General features: G+C 41.5%; 1 protein-coding gene across 6 annotated transcripts in view; it reads left to right on the forward strand.

The window, feature by feature from the left end:
* Window positions 1-12,460, forward strand: part of ITPR2 (inositol 1,4,5-trisphosphate receptor type 2) — a 268,891-nt gene that overhangs the window by 824 nt on the left and 255,607 nt on the right. The window contains exon 1 of one of the 6 annotated variants that reach the window (XM_040594008.1): window positions 12,153-12,171. The exons of the other annotated variants lie outside the window; for them this stretch is intronic. The gene's annotated coding sequence lies outside the window, so the exon portion shown is untranslated. Of the gene's footprint in view, window positions 1-12,152; window positions 12,172-12,460 lie in introns of those variants that run through there. 6 annotated transcript variants of the gene reach the window in all.

Here is a 12,460-nt window from a genome sequence, read left to right on the forward strand (position 1 = left end):
TGTTAATGATCAGATATTTATAATCAGGTATTTAATCTCTTGGGGATGCTTTTTCCACAAGCACATCTTGGGGGGTGAAAAGACGTAGTTCAGCTGTGGCGACTTCACTGAGCTACTTCTGCTTGCTTGAGCTTTTCATTAACCTTGGCCACTTTAAATCACCGTTCTGGAAGCCAGGACAGAAACCCACAGTGACTGACAACAGAAATACATCCATGTCTTTCTTTAAACCGTCAGGTAGTTTGGTGGTTGTGGCATGTCCCCAGGGTGCAGTGGTTCCCCCTCACGTCTGCAGGACAGCTGCAGAGTTTCGGTGGCGGTGGCATGCCCAAAGTAAGCGTGTCTGTGTGTCCTTAAACCTTTGTCAACGGGAACCTCTCCTGCACTGTGTGCACTGTAGCGATCCGATTGACAAGGCAGCTCAAACACGAGTTAATATCGGCGTCATTTGCTGCTTAAACGTTAGCGGTACCTTCTGAATAATGAGTTAAACTTGCCGAGGCTGATCCGCTGCTAATTAATGTGTGCCTGGGTATCGCTCCTGTATGTCGTATTAAGCTCCCTGTGTCCTGAGATCTCTTCGGGGGGGACTGTAGGGTGAAGTAATGGCAGTATTAAAATACAAACGATGAATGTCCAAGTTATTTAGTGTGGTACTGTTACTGGAAAAGAGCTGGTGTTGAAGGTCGTTTGTATTTTTCAATCTTATTGTTACTTCCTATCCTTGCGGTCCACTCATTTCATCTGTTGGGAAGTGTTTTTCCATGCTTAGTTCCTCTATTTGTTCCTCTAAGTTTGTGCCTTCTCTATCTGTGACTCTGTTCTGTCTCACATCTCCTTTTGTTTTGCTTACTCTTGTAATTTTAAATCCTGTCTGAAAACATTTGCTTTCTGCAACTGTTAATCACTGGATATTGTTTCTTCTTCTTGTAACCCCAGTATTTATTTTTTGTTGGCATAGTTTGTTGTTGTTTGGTTTTGTTGTTCTTGTCTCATTGCTCTGTTCTTTTATCTGGGGGAAGCTAAATTTGCCATAGTTTTACTTTTCATTTTGTTGAGAAATGTTCCTCTTTCTGAGAACACCTGCATGTCTACGGTCGTAGATGCTTCTGCTGTGACTGGTGCTTGTACAACCGCCTGTGACATGAACACTGGCACTCCTGTGTCACAGTCTTCACGCTGCTGATCCTCCCGTCATCCCTTGGACTTAGGGCAGGACATTTACCTCCAGTTTTAGAGACGGGAAGCCAAGATCAAAGCTCGCCTAAGGCATATGGGAACTCTTTACCAGAAGAAATAATTGAACTCAAGCCAACCCTAACTAACAGATTATCCAGGTTCTGTTTTTAGGCAGCTATCCCAGCTCAAGAAAACTACCTGGGATGAGACAGGACTCCTGTCTGCGTCTCTCCTTCAGCAGCAGGCCAGGAGTTCAAAAATGCTGATGTAGCTCTGTTAGCTTTTCAATACAGCTTTTTTTGTGCCGTGCTCCCTGGCATGGTGAAGGCAGCCACAGAGCCAGGAGGCTGGAGTTAAGGAGCTGAAGGCCTGAAGGACATGTGAAGTCACCAGTGGAAAACTCCTATGTCTGCTAAATGGGAATGCCGATCCCTTTGCTGGTGGTACAAGTGCTTGGACTGAAATTTAAAGTTGTGATGCCAAGTCATGTTAGCTGTGCCAGCTATTGCAATTACTGCCTTTGGACCGGTTACAGCAACACAAGAGGCAGAAAAAACAACTCTACGTTCAGGGAAAAAGTTTGCCCAGCCGCACATTTGGTGTGCAACCATTGCTAAAATCCTGCACCTCCTGCATTCCTGCAGGTCCTCTGTTTGCAGATGTCTGAAAAGAGGTGGCCTGATCTTCCAGAGGTGCCTCTTCTTGGTGGAGACAAAACGGGGTGGGAGCGGGAATGATTGCTTGTTTGCTTCATTTGACTGACGCAGGTCCTTGTTTTATTGCTCTTTATTGCCTGTGTTGCTCAGGAAAGGTGCTGGGCAAACTAGCTTGTTGCTTACACTGTTGAGTCCATCGGGTCGTGTCATTGCGTGGTTGCAAGAACTTGAAATCCAGCTCAGATCTAGTGACTCTGCAGCAGGGAGAGAGTCCTGTTTATTTTAAGCTGTCTGAGGCTAATTGTTTCTTAAACAAAGCGTGAGCGAGGCCATTCTATAAATAAGATAAAATAGTACACAGCACCTCTCCAAGCGGGGGAGGTCACGTCAGCAGACCTTACTCTTGAAGACTTGAACCAGCTCAGTGGGTGAGTTTTGAGGGAGATTTCTAAGGAAAGACTGTTTGATGCATTTTAGAGTATTTTTTGCTCACTTGCTAGTGCAGAAATTTTCATGTGCTCAGTTTCCCCAGGAAAATTAAAGCAGAGAAGAAGATGCAGCTGAGCTATTCAGTTCAAGTATATGGTCAGGTTAATATCTACTATAACCTGTGTGTGGAAATCTTCCTCAGTGCAGTTTAGGAGGTCCTAACCTCCTTGTTTAGGAGATGGGGGATCCATTCTCCTTGGCCTTGTGTCCAGATGAGCATGCTGAGTGGTGCTAGGTGAAGGCAGGAGTGCCTTTCCACACCTCCCCCTACAAAAAGGGTTTGAGAATCAAAAGAGAACAATGAGATTTTGTAAATGGGACCCAAAAGGTTGGGGCACTGCTCTGAGCTGGAAGAAACCTGTGCTCCTGTCCTTGTCTCTGAACTGTTTCTTTGCTGTAGGCAGCTGTTGGATGTGAGCGTGAGGGCTCTGCTTTCATATTTGATCCCTCTTAGTCAGAAGAGGAAACCGAACCTCTCTTCCGCATCTGGGTTAGCGCTGTAGCGTGGGATGGGGGCAGGGAAGTTGGGTAGCACTGCTCCGAGTTCTTCCTCCTGTATCCATATTTTGAAAGAGAGAGGTTGTGCTCAGTTTTCGGAAGAAGAGGTATAACCACCTGTCTCCAGGAGGATGTTCCAGGCTATGGATCCCAAGTGGAGAAGGGCACCTTTGGGTAATGGTGCAGGAGAGGGCTTTGGGGCTCAGCATTCTCTGTTGGCAACTGCAGGTCTTTGGGTGCTTGAGGTGCCGAGAGTCCCAGCAATCCTCTGCTCTTTTTTTTCTGCTTGGCTTTGGGCTTATTCTGGGTTTGGATGCTGCTCTGAGGTGCTGATGATGTGTCATCTGGCTTTTCCAATCTCAAGGCTGAGAAAAGGAAACATTTGGGAAAAGGGATTTATATCCATGGATAGTACTTTCTGCCATTTCAAGATATATTTGATACTGGATTGTTGAACTGTGCTAATAATGTATGTTTCTACCCATTTTTTAGCTTTTAATGCGTTTTAGTTTCTGCACAGTTGGAGGCTTTATGTCCCACAAGAGGTATGTGGCAGAGGTAGGCAAGGAATCTAGGTATCTTCAGTTGTCCTAGACCAGTGTCTGAACCTTGAGACCACCTTCCCCAATATTTTGGCTGTAAATGTTGGCAGTGATGTATGCTGGCAATTTGAGCTGCTAGTAATCACCTATGGGTACAATGAGGGGAAAAAGAGTATTCTTGATCGGAGAGGCAGAAAAAAAGTACATAACGACAACGGCCAGCATCAGCTGTAGGAAGATTTGACGATGAGCCTGTTAGTCACCATCAGTAGCTGCATTCCTGTCTTACCTCCATAAATGCACTTCTGTGCCATAGCAAGCAGGAAACCTCATGGAACGTAACTGGTGAAGCGTGCAGCAGGAGCTGCCTGCTAGGGAATATATGGCCAAGGGTGATGACGGGTGCTGAGACTTATTTCTAATTAGCAGTAGAAAGTGTGCTGAAGAGTGTTTGAACTCGTTTTCTTGAGTTTAATGTTGATTTTTCTTGAACAGCTTCTCTTAATTTGTAGAAGCATTTGCTAAAAGAACTTTCTTACTTGAAACAAGTATTGCAGTTTTATTCAGGTCCCTTCGCTGGCCTTTAGTGCATTAGTTGTCTTATTGGAGTTGGACTTCACACACAGGCAGAGTCAGTCATACTTTGTGAAGCGACAGGATTAAGTAGAAAGTGCTTGTGGAAGAGCATAAATCAGAATATTCCAAATACAAAGAAGGCTAAAATGTGTCATCTTGGTGGCCTCAGGAATAGTGCTAAGAGAAAAGATGTAATGACTGATGATGCTACAACACACCAATGTAGAATTTTCATCAGTGGACTTTTTTTTTACCCTTCTCTCCTACTGTATGAAAATGCAAGGTATGGTTAAGGGACAGAGTGTATGTGTATATCCTTTAATTAATAGGAAACTTTTCTTTCTTGTGCCAACTGGCAAAATGTAATTAGTCAGGAAAGAAGAAAAAGCTTGAAGAAAGTGAGAGTAGCATAGTTAGCAATACTCATAATTTAATTCTGGTACATTTAGAATCAAATAATACCCCGAAGAGAGAAGGGAAGATTAACTTCAGCTTTCTTGTGGGCAAAAGTATGTTTATGTTTGATTACCTAGGTACTTTATCCTTCGGACTGACGGTACCAATGAGATTTGACAGTTTTGATTGTGTATTGCTTTTTTTTTTTTTTTTTTTATTAACAATGTGTAGGATTAGCATTTTCAGAACTATGTTGTCTTGGTTGTTTTCCTAATGCGAAAGCACTGGTCTGAGTTCTGCAACTACTTTGAATATATGCTAATGTACATTTTTCAGCTATATGGTGTATTTCTTTTCTGTGATAATCATCTGAAGCATAAGCTATGTTGTATGCATTATTAAATACCTTCATTGATCTTTAAATAAATGCCACATAACCAGAGGTGTAGACATATAAATACAACTCAGTATCTGCATGCCTTGCAATTCAATACATGTATCAAAGCTTATATCCTCTGTAATTATCCACTCACATTAGCAATTAGGCACTGCTCCAGCTTTGCCATTTATAACAAACTTATTTTGATGCTCATTTCAAGTGTTTTAACAACAGCACCGTCTTTAAATAAACAATGAGACAGAGCTTTCCACAAAGCACTCTTATGGGAATGCAGCAAGTAATGAGCCCCGGAGGGGGTTTGTTTGTTTCAGAAGTTTTACTTGCACACAGAGCACAGCTTGGGTGTGAAGGAACATAGGATTAGACTTAATTACGGCGTTATGATTTATGAGACTGTACGCTAAAAAGTAATATCCTTGGTTCAAAGAGCTCATCGTACAGAAGTGGAAAGAAAATTGGGTTTAGGGAGAGAACCAATTGATTTAATGTAAAAGTGAGTTTATCCTTAAGCTGTGTGGTAGTAATGGGAATGAGAGAGGACTCGAATTTTGAATTGAGACATGTGGTGTGGCTATTACAACTTCTGTAGTTCTCAGCTGGGCTATGGGTAACGTGGGGAGTAGTCAGGAAAGAGAGGGGAGATTGTTCAACTTGCATGACTGATTTAACTTCCTTTTACATAATGAGGAGATTAACTGAACAATCTTGACACGGTTCTGGGACTCAATAGAAATCAATGTTATCCTGTATTTTAAAACTGCTGCAGAAGAAAGAGTCAGATCAGTCTTTGACTCCCCCAGCTTGGAACATTATCTCCTAAGAAGCACGTGAACCTTTGCTCAGTCGGGTGTTTTACGGCATGGCAAGGTGTTTGAAACCCGCTGCCCTTCTTTGTTAACAGTGCTGGCTCCTGCTGCTGCTTGGCTGAAGTGTGAGCCTGTTTGTTCAGCTGTACCACAAAGCCATGTCCTCTGCACGTGTATTTTATGCACTTGGAAGTCTGGTTTCTGCTTGCTTTGAAAGGTCTGTTACTTCTTGCAAGGGAGACTGGTGAAGTTCATGTGACTTTGATATACTTGATTAGGGATATTTATGGAAAAAGTGGAGAAAGGAGAATAAATGGTAGTGCAGGATTTTACTTTTTCCCTTGTCTGTGTTGTTTTGTCACAAATTCATTGATGCATATTTTAATTATATTAAGGATATAAACCTCCTTATGACTGATTCTTTTAAACCTGCATTTGTTATTTGTAAATCTGATTCCATCTAATTACTTGAATCAATAGTTCCACAGCTATGTAGATGTGTAGGCACTTCCTGACATAGGTCCTTGTTTCAGCTGTGTTTAATGATGCTAAACTTTGACTTTTTGGACACAAGGTACGTGCCTGGGGCTGAATGTTTTTGTGTGGAAAGTTTCAAGTACAATGGTATTTCTGAGAACAGGATGAGCAAAAGTGCATCGGTTATCCCTGTTTTTTTTTTTTTTAAAAAGGGGAGGATCTTGCAGCTGTGTATTGAGAGCCTCCCTGAGCTGCAGGTCTGTCTCCAAACCCACTTCTCCTCCAGCATGGAGGACTTGTCCTTCTCTGCCTCTTTGAAATTTGCCCAGGTTTTGACAGCAGTGAGTTGAAGAAGGATTTCATTCAGACCCCTGCAACTGCATGGGCTGTCTTGGTACCTGCCTCTTGCCAGAGGGCACTGGGTGTTACCTGCCAGGGGCAGCTTCTCCTCTCTGCTGGCACTGGGCACCAAGAGACCCCAACCTGACTGCACACTGCAGCTGTGTGGGAGGTGAATCCCATTTCCCAGGGTTTCCAGCTCCTTTTTCTGGGCAGCACAGGAAAGCTTCAGTTGTCCAGCTTGTGTTCCCTCTCTCTGGAGAAGTAAAGATACTTCCAGTTTTTACTGCCTCAGTTCAGTTTAAATATGAAACAAACAAACAAAGAAATGACATTCTAGCAAGGTTTTGATTGCAAAATTGGAAACCCGGGGTTAAACAGGGAAAGCAGAAGACAGAGAAAACACAGGCTTAAAGTGTAATTGTTATTCCAGTCTTGTATTAGGTATCACTTGAGGTTTCGGGGGGCTATTTTGGCTGTGGTAGCCAAAAGATTGTGTCAGGAGTAGTCTTGTTGCTCTAGCACTGTTTTTTGAGCTGTCTGTGCCTGAATCTTTGTCTACCTCTTACACTCATTTGTTTGCATTTTTTTGGATTCTGTTGAATAGAATCAAAGCATTGTCCAAAGCATGTGATTTTAAACCTGTTCTTATTTATTGCTTAATAATAAAGGAAAGAGGACTCTAAAGCGTTGACCAGGCTGGGCCGCCTGGGGCTGTCCATGTGAGCACTGCAGCACTGTCCTGCAGCGTACCTGAGAATGAACCGCCCTGTCCAGAGCACCTGCAGTGCTGGTTCTTCTGCTCAGGTTTACCTTTTGATTTAGCAGGCTAAGTGAATTGTCATTATAAACTGGGGGCAGATTTTGCAAACCATGCCCATGAGGGCTTTTTCCCCATTTCCTGTTGCTCTGTACCTTGCCTTCAGTGCCTCTAGTCTGGAGGGTCCTTTTGCGCCAGCAGGAACATTTTGGAGTTTGGCAACTTGAGATGCTGCCTGTGCTGAAGCTGCACCAACCCTTCTTGGGCTTCACAGGTACATCACATCATCTGAGCAGGGTCATCCTTGCCATTACTTCTGCGGGCTGATGAGTGACCACGGGGATGCTATAGGTTGCAGAAAAGAAAACAAGTCTCCCCTGTCCTGTCAGTGCTCCCTCAATGGCCCCTGGATGATGAATGGTACAGGGGGGAGGTGGGTGCAGAGAGGTTTGTGGTGAACGTAGGGTAAGGCAATAGAGAAATCAGCAGAGCAGGGGTGCGTGGAAAGAGGTAAGGGGGTGTGTGTGTGGTGGGGCAGTAACTGATGTGCGTGGTCTAAAAAGCACCATGTGTTAGAAGGGAGGTAAGGCTGAAGAGGAACGGAAGATGCACAGTTGCTGGGGGATCTGCAGTCCCCTACTGACAGAAAAAGCTATGAAAGCTACTGCCAAACTGTCTGTCTTCTTTTCAGATTACTTCACATGGAATAAGTCAGCTTCTCACTGCTGCTGTTTACTTTGATATTTCAAATGGTGAAGGCCTGTGCTGAGGGTAGTGTGGTCTCAAACAATTGAATATTTGATATCTTTTCCCTAGGGTTTTTGGTATTGTTAGGAAAATGCGTAATACCACCTTCTCCAAGAGAATGTCCAAGTTACAAAGTCAGTTCCTCAGAAAGAAATAGCATTTTAAATACTGCCTGTGGTACCTTATGCAATTCTTTCCGTAAAAGCACAACAGTCCTTAGTGATCTGGTCCTGTACTATTGTTTTCAATGTATGGCTGACTTGCTAAGCACATGTAACGCTCAATGCTTTTGTAACAAATAAGGTTATATATAATGAATTGTGATAATTTAATAATCTTTGTAGATAATACATTTTGGACAGTTCATTTAAAATGCCCCTTCATGTTGTTGCTGCTACATGAGTGAAAGCATGAAGTTGGAATTTATATGAAATTACTTGGCAGAAGGCGGCTAGAAGAGCACATCCAAGTGTGGTTGCTATCATTTGATGCTGTAAGTTAAGCTCTTCTCTGTACAAAGAATTGGTATGAAAACAGTAATCGAGTTTTTGTTCTTTGACCTCTGGCAGATAAAAAGTAGCATAATTTGAAAAATCAACAAACAAACCCTGAAACAAGGCTTTTTATATGAATCTCAAAACACAGAAACTTGTTATGATCCAATGCCTAGGCTTCTTATCTTGATTTTTTTTTAAAGACTCGTTTGAATTTCAAACAGCTTTTTTTTCCCCCTGCACTTAACAGTACAAGTTAATCAATGTCGCAGGGGCAGCTGAAAGCATGCAGTCACAGGATTAGGAAAACAACTGCTTAAACTTGTGGTAAGCCCCAGATTTTAATACCTACTGCACACAGTTAAAAGTTCAGCGTAAACTTGTGCTGGTATTGCTGTGTGCAGAGTAGAGCCAGGCCAGGCACAGGAGGCTTGGAGCCGTGCAGCTGCTTGCCTGCTTCCTGAGGGTGCTTTGGATGAAAACTGGAGCAGCAGCAGGCACAAGCCACCGAGGCATCCCCAGCCACCGCTGCAGGATATGTTTCATTTCAGTGTGGGGGATTTTGCCCGGCTCCAGTGTGTGCGTGCTTCCTGATGCCTGTGAAATTTTGTGTAGTTCTATCATCTTGAGCACTGTGGTGTGGAAATAGTAACTAGGCAGCTTCAGAGGGCAGCTAAGTTGAACGTGAGCAGTGTGGTTTTGTACTTGCAATACCTGAGGTTATTTGTAAAGTCCCAGCTCCCAGGGCTCCATGAATTTTCGATATCCTCAGCTTCTTCCACACAGATGTGGAGAAAAGCTTGAAATCAGCAATGGTAACAAAGGAAATGTGTGTAAGAAATTCCCTGAGTTTAGTAGTGATTTTCTTTTACTAACTTAAAGTCAGAGCACCTGCTTTCAAGTGGGGGGCCTAACTAATGGTATGTGAGTACCTGAAACTGGAAACAGTGTTTTTGTGTGACCTTGTTGATCTCATTTTAAAGGTAGCTGGGCTTAGATTTCTGATGGGCTTCCTAGTTGTTCCAGATAACTTAAACAGTAGTGTGCTTTGCTAAAATATTCTCAGTCATCTTTTCAATCGGGCTAATATTTTTTTTGTTGTTCAGAAAAAATAAATAAAGAGAGGAAACACATAATGTATTGGGAAAGAGTCTATATCAGTTTTGGAAACACTAAGAGCAGATGTTTGTACAGTTATGAGTGGTGAAAAATGTTTAAATGCATTATTAAAGTTCCATTCTTCCAAACAAATAATAATAGCTTTAAGGCTACCTAAAACATTTTTTTTAAATATTCCTTCAATTAAAAAAAAAAACCCAAACAGCAAACTAGCAAACTGCATTGAGTGAAAAAGGTTAATTGCCTATTAGTAGTATTTACTTTGATATCTTGGACAATTTCCAACATAGGTTATTGCCTTTTGCTGCGGTAGACTCAATTTCAGCTGAATACACTGTCTTCTTGCCATCTACCACTTGTTAGGGTGCTAGTCTGTAGACTTCACTCCTATTCCAAATTATAAAAACAGGGCCCAGTGAGTTTGACTCTTTGCAGAGAGCTGAAAAGTCAGGGTTAAGTGGAGAATTTTGTGGAATTCCATCATTCTAAAGTAAGGTTTTACATCAGTCTTGCAGATGTTAAATACAAGTAGGGCAATGTCTGTAATGCTTTTCAGGTTAAAGATAGAATTTAGTAAGTCAAGCTTTACTGTAAAACAGGTTTTATAAGTAATGAACTCATGTAATAAATATTTTAGATTTTAGTATTGCTGTAAGAACAGTAAAGCTGACTATTTCAGTGAATATACGAAGTCCAAGTTTCAAGTAAGATTTTCAAATATCTTTGTAGGTATCCTTATATATCATTGCTGTCATCGTAGCATGTTATGTATAAAAAATATTAGAATACAGAAGAAACAATCCTTGCTTTTAAATGATAAAAGTACTAAATAGCATACAGAAAATTTAGTGGATTTTTTTGTTGTTGGTGGTGAGGAAGTAATACATTTGTGTAAGGCTGTAGGTGATAGCTTGTTATATATTATATGTTCTTTTTACTGAGAAAAAGTAACTAACAAAATAGTGACAGAGTTCCATGATGTTATTTCCTGTACAGGTGGTCTGAGATGTAGGTCCTACACCTGCAAAGCTGTAAACTTAAACTGCAAATATGTCAAGGGGCAATTTTTTAAAAGACCCTGTTAAAGAGGATCCAAGTTAAGATTCCTACTTTCTTGAGTAGGTCTTCAGGACTAGTAAAAGATGGATTAGGATTTGATCATGAAACCATTCAGAGGCAGGCATCTCACTCTTCAGAGAGGGCACTGCTGTGGACCCTGGGCAGCTGCAGGATTTGGGTTAGAGGTGTGCTCAGTCTGTGTTAGCAGTTGCTCCTCTTGCAAAAACAAAGCAAGGTCAGGACCTGGCAGGCAATAAATCTTGTCTGTATTAACTTTTGTAGTTGAACAGGTTTTTCTGCCAGTGAATGTAATGACCAATTACTGTATTCCCCCTGCCCCATGTAATATCTAGGATACAGTGAAACTATTACTTGTAAAGTTCAGTTCTATTGGAACACCTCATTTAAAGCTGTACTGTGCATTAGCTGGTGAAGTTAAATTGCTGGTCCACAGGACTGTTTCATCTGGTCGATTTCCTTTCTGTGGCAGATTAAACTGGTTGCTGTGATTACGCTGCTCTTAATAGAATCATTTTACTTGAGTAGAGCTGGGAGAGCGCAGGTTTGAGTTTTCAACCATGGACCTAACGTATATTTGAAGGGAAATACTGTAATAAGGGGTGGGATACAAGCAGAGGAGTGATTTGCACAAGGTCGTTGACAAGTCGTGGAATATAACCAAAGACTCCCAAGTTCTTGGCCAGTGCTCTTTTTATAAATGTTGATCCGGTAGCATGTTTATTGCTAAGTTGCACAAATTGTTTTATATTGGTATATCTCATGATAAGCCTGGGAGTAAGACAGTTGTGACAAAACTAGTTAATTAAAATTTCCATGTGTCAAACTTTTTTTAGAAGTATGTATCTAAAGATGCAGAATGATATTTATTATTAAAAACAAATGTGCTGAGAAGAGTTTTACACTTGCTGGCATTATTGTCATGCTCATACATTGGGTGGAACCTCATTGACACTGGTAAGTATAATTACTGTTCTTTGTAATGGAAGTGCAAGATAAAATCCTTTGTCCTTTCTGCAACCAGATAGCTTAAGCAATAGAAGTCACCACCCAAAGCACATACACTTGGTAAAGCCTAAATAAAAGCTGAGTCATGTTACCCAAGAACCTTCTTGGAAAGAAATTCATAATCGAGAAGACAAGCTATACAGGCCTAAGTGAGCAGAAGTGCAGAGAACATAGGACAAAAACTCAGCCACAGCCAGAGGAAACGTGATACGCTGACCCAAGGACAATAAAAACGAGTGTGTGCTATGAGAGTGCTGTTCTCTCTGCAAACTGTAATAAAATAAACTCCTGCTGTTTGATTTCTCCGGTGTCCAGGAAAACAAGAATTTATAAATTCTTTCTGAATAAATGATAAAGAAAATACCTGACACAATCTCAAACTTTTCTTTTAGTGGAAGCAGCCCTTAAGTCTCCAGAACTGATATCATTACTTATGACCAACGATAACGTGGTATCATGAGACGGATCCAACTTCCAAAATGGGAGTTTGTGACTGATGTTCTTGTGGAGCCATGGTACAAGAAACAATCACAGAAAAAACCTGCAGCCTCAGAAAAGACCAGAGAGAATTGATATGATTTCTGGTACAAGAACTGGAAGCCTTGCAGGTAGAATTAAAGCAATAACAAAAATGTTATCTGAAAAAAGAACTGGGTGCATTAGGAGTCAAAGCAAAGAGGTTTCCTAGTGGGTACTTTGAATGATGATTTGCATGTGAAAGTGAAACCTTTTATGGGCAGCAATTAAAAACTGTCTGGACAAGTTTGGGAAATGAGCAGGCAATGTACCCACTCTCAAACAGCAAAGTGGGTCAATGGGAACGTCAAATATATATGTGCTGTGGTCCTGATCTGTTTTTCCACAAAATATAGAGCCTCAGCAGAGACTTGACTTGAT

Source organism: Falco naumanni, chromosome 5 (assembly GCF_017639655.2).
Source record: "Falco naumanni isolate bFalNau1 chromosome 5, bFalNau1.pat, whole genome shotgun sequence".
Taxonomy (NCBI): Eukaryota; Metazoa; Chordata; class Aves; order Falconiformes; family Falconidae; genus Falco; species Falco naumanni.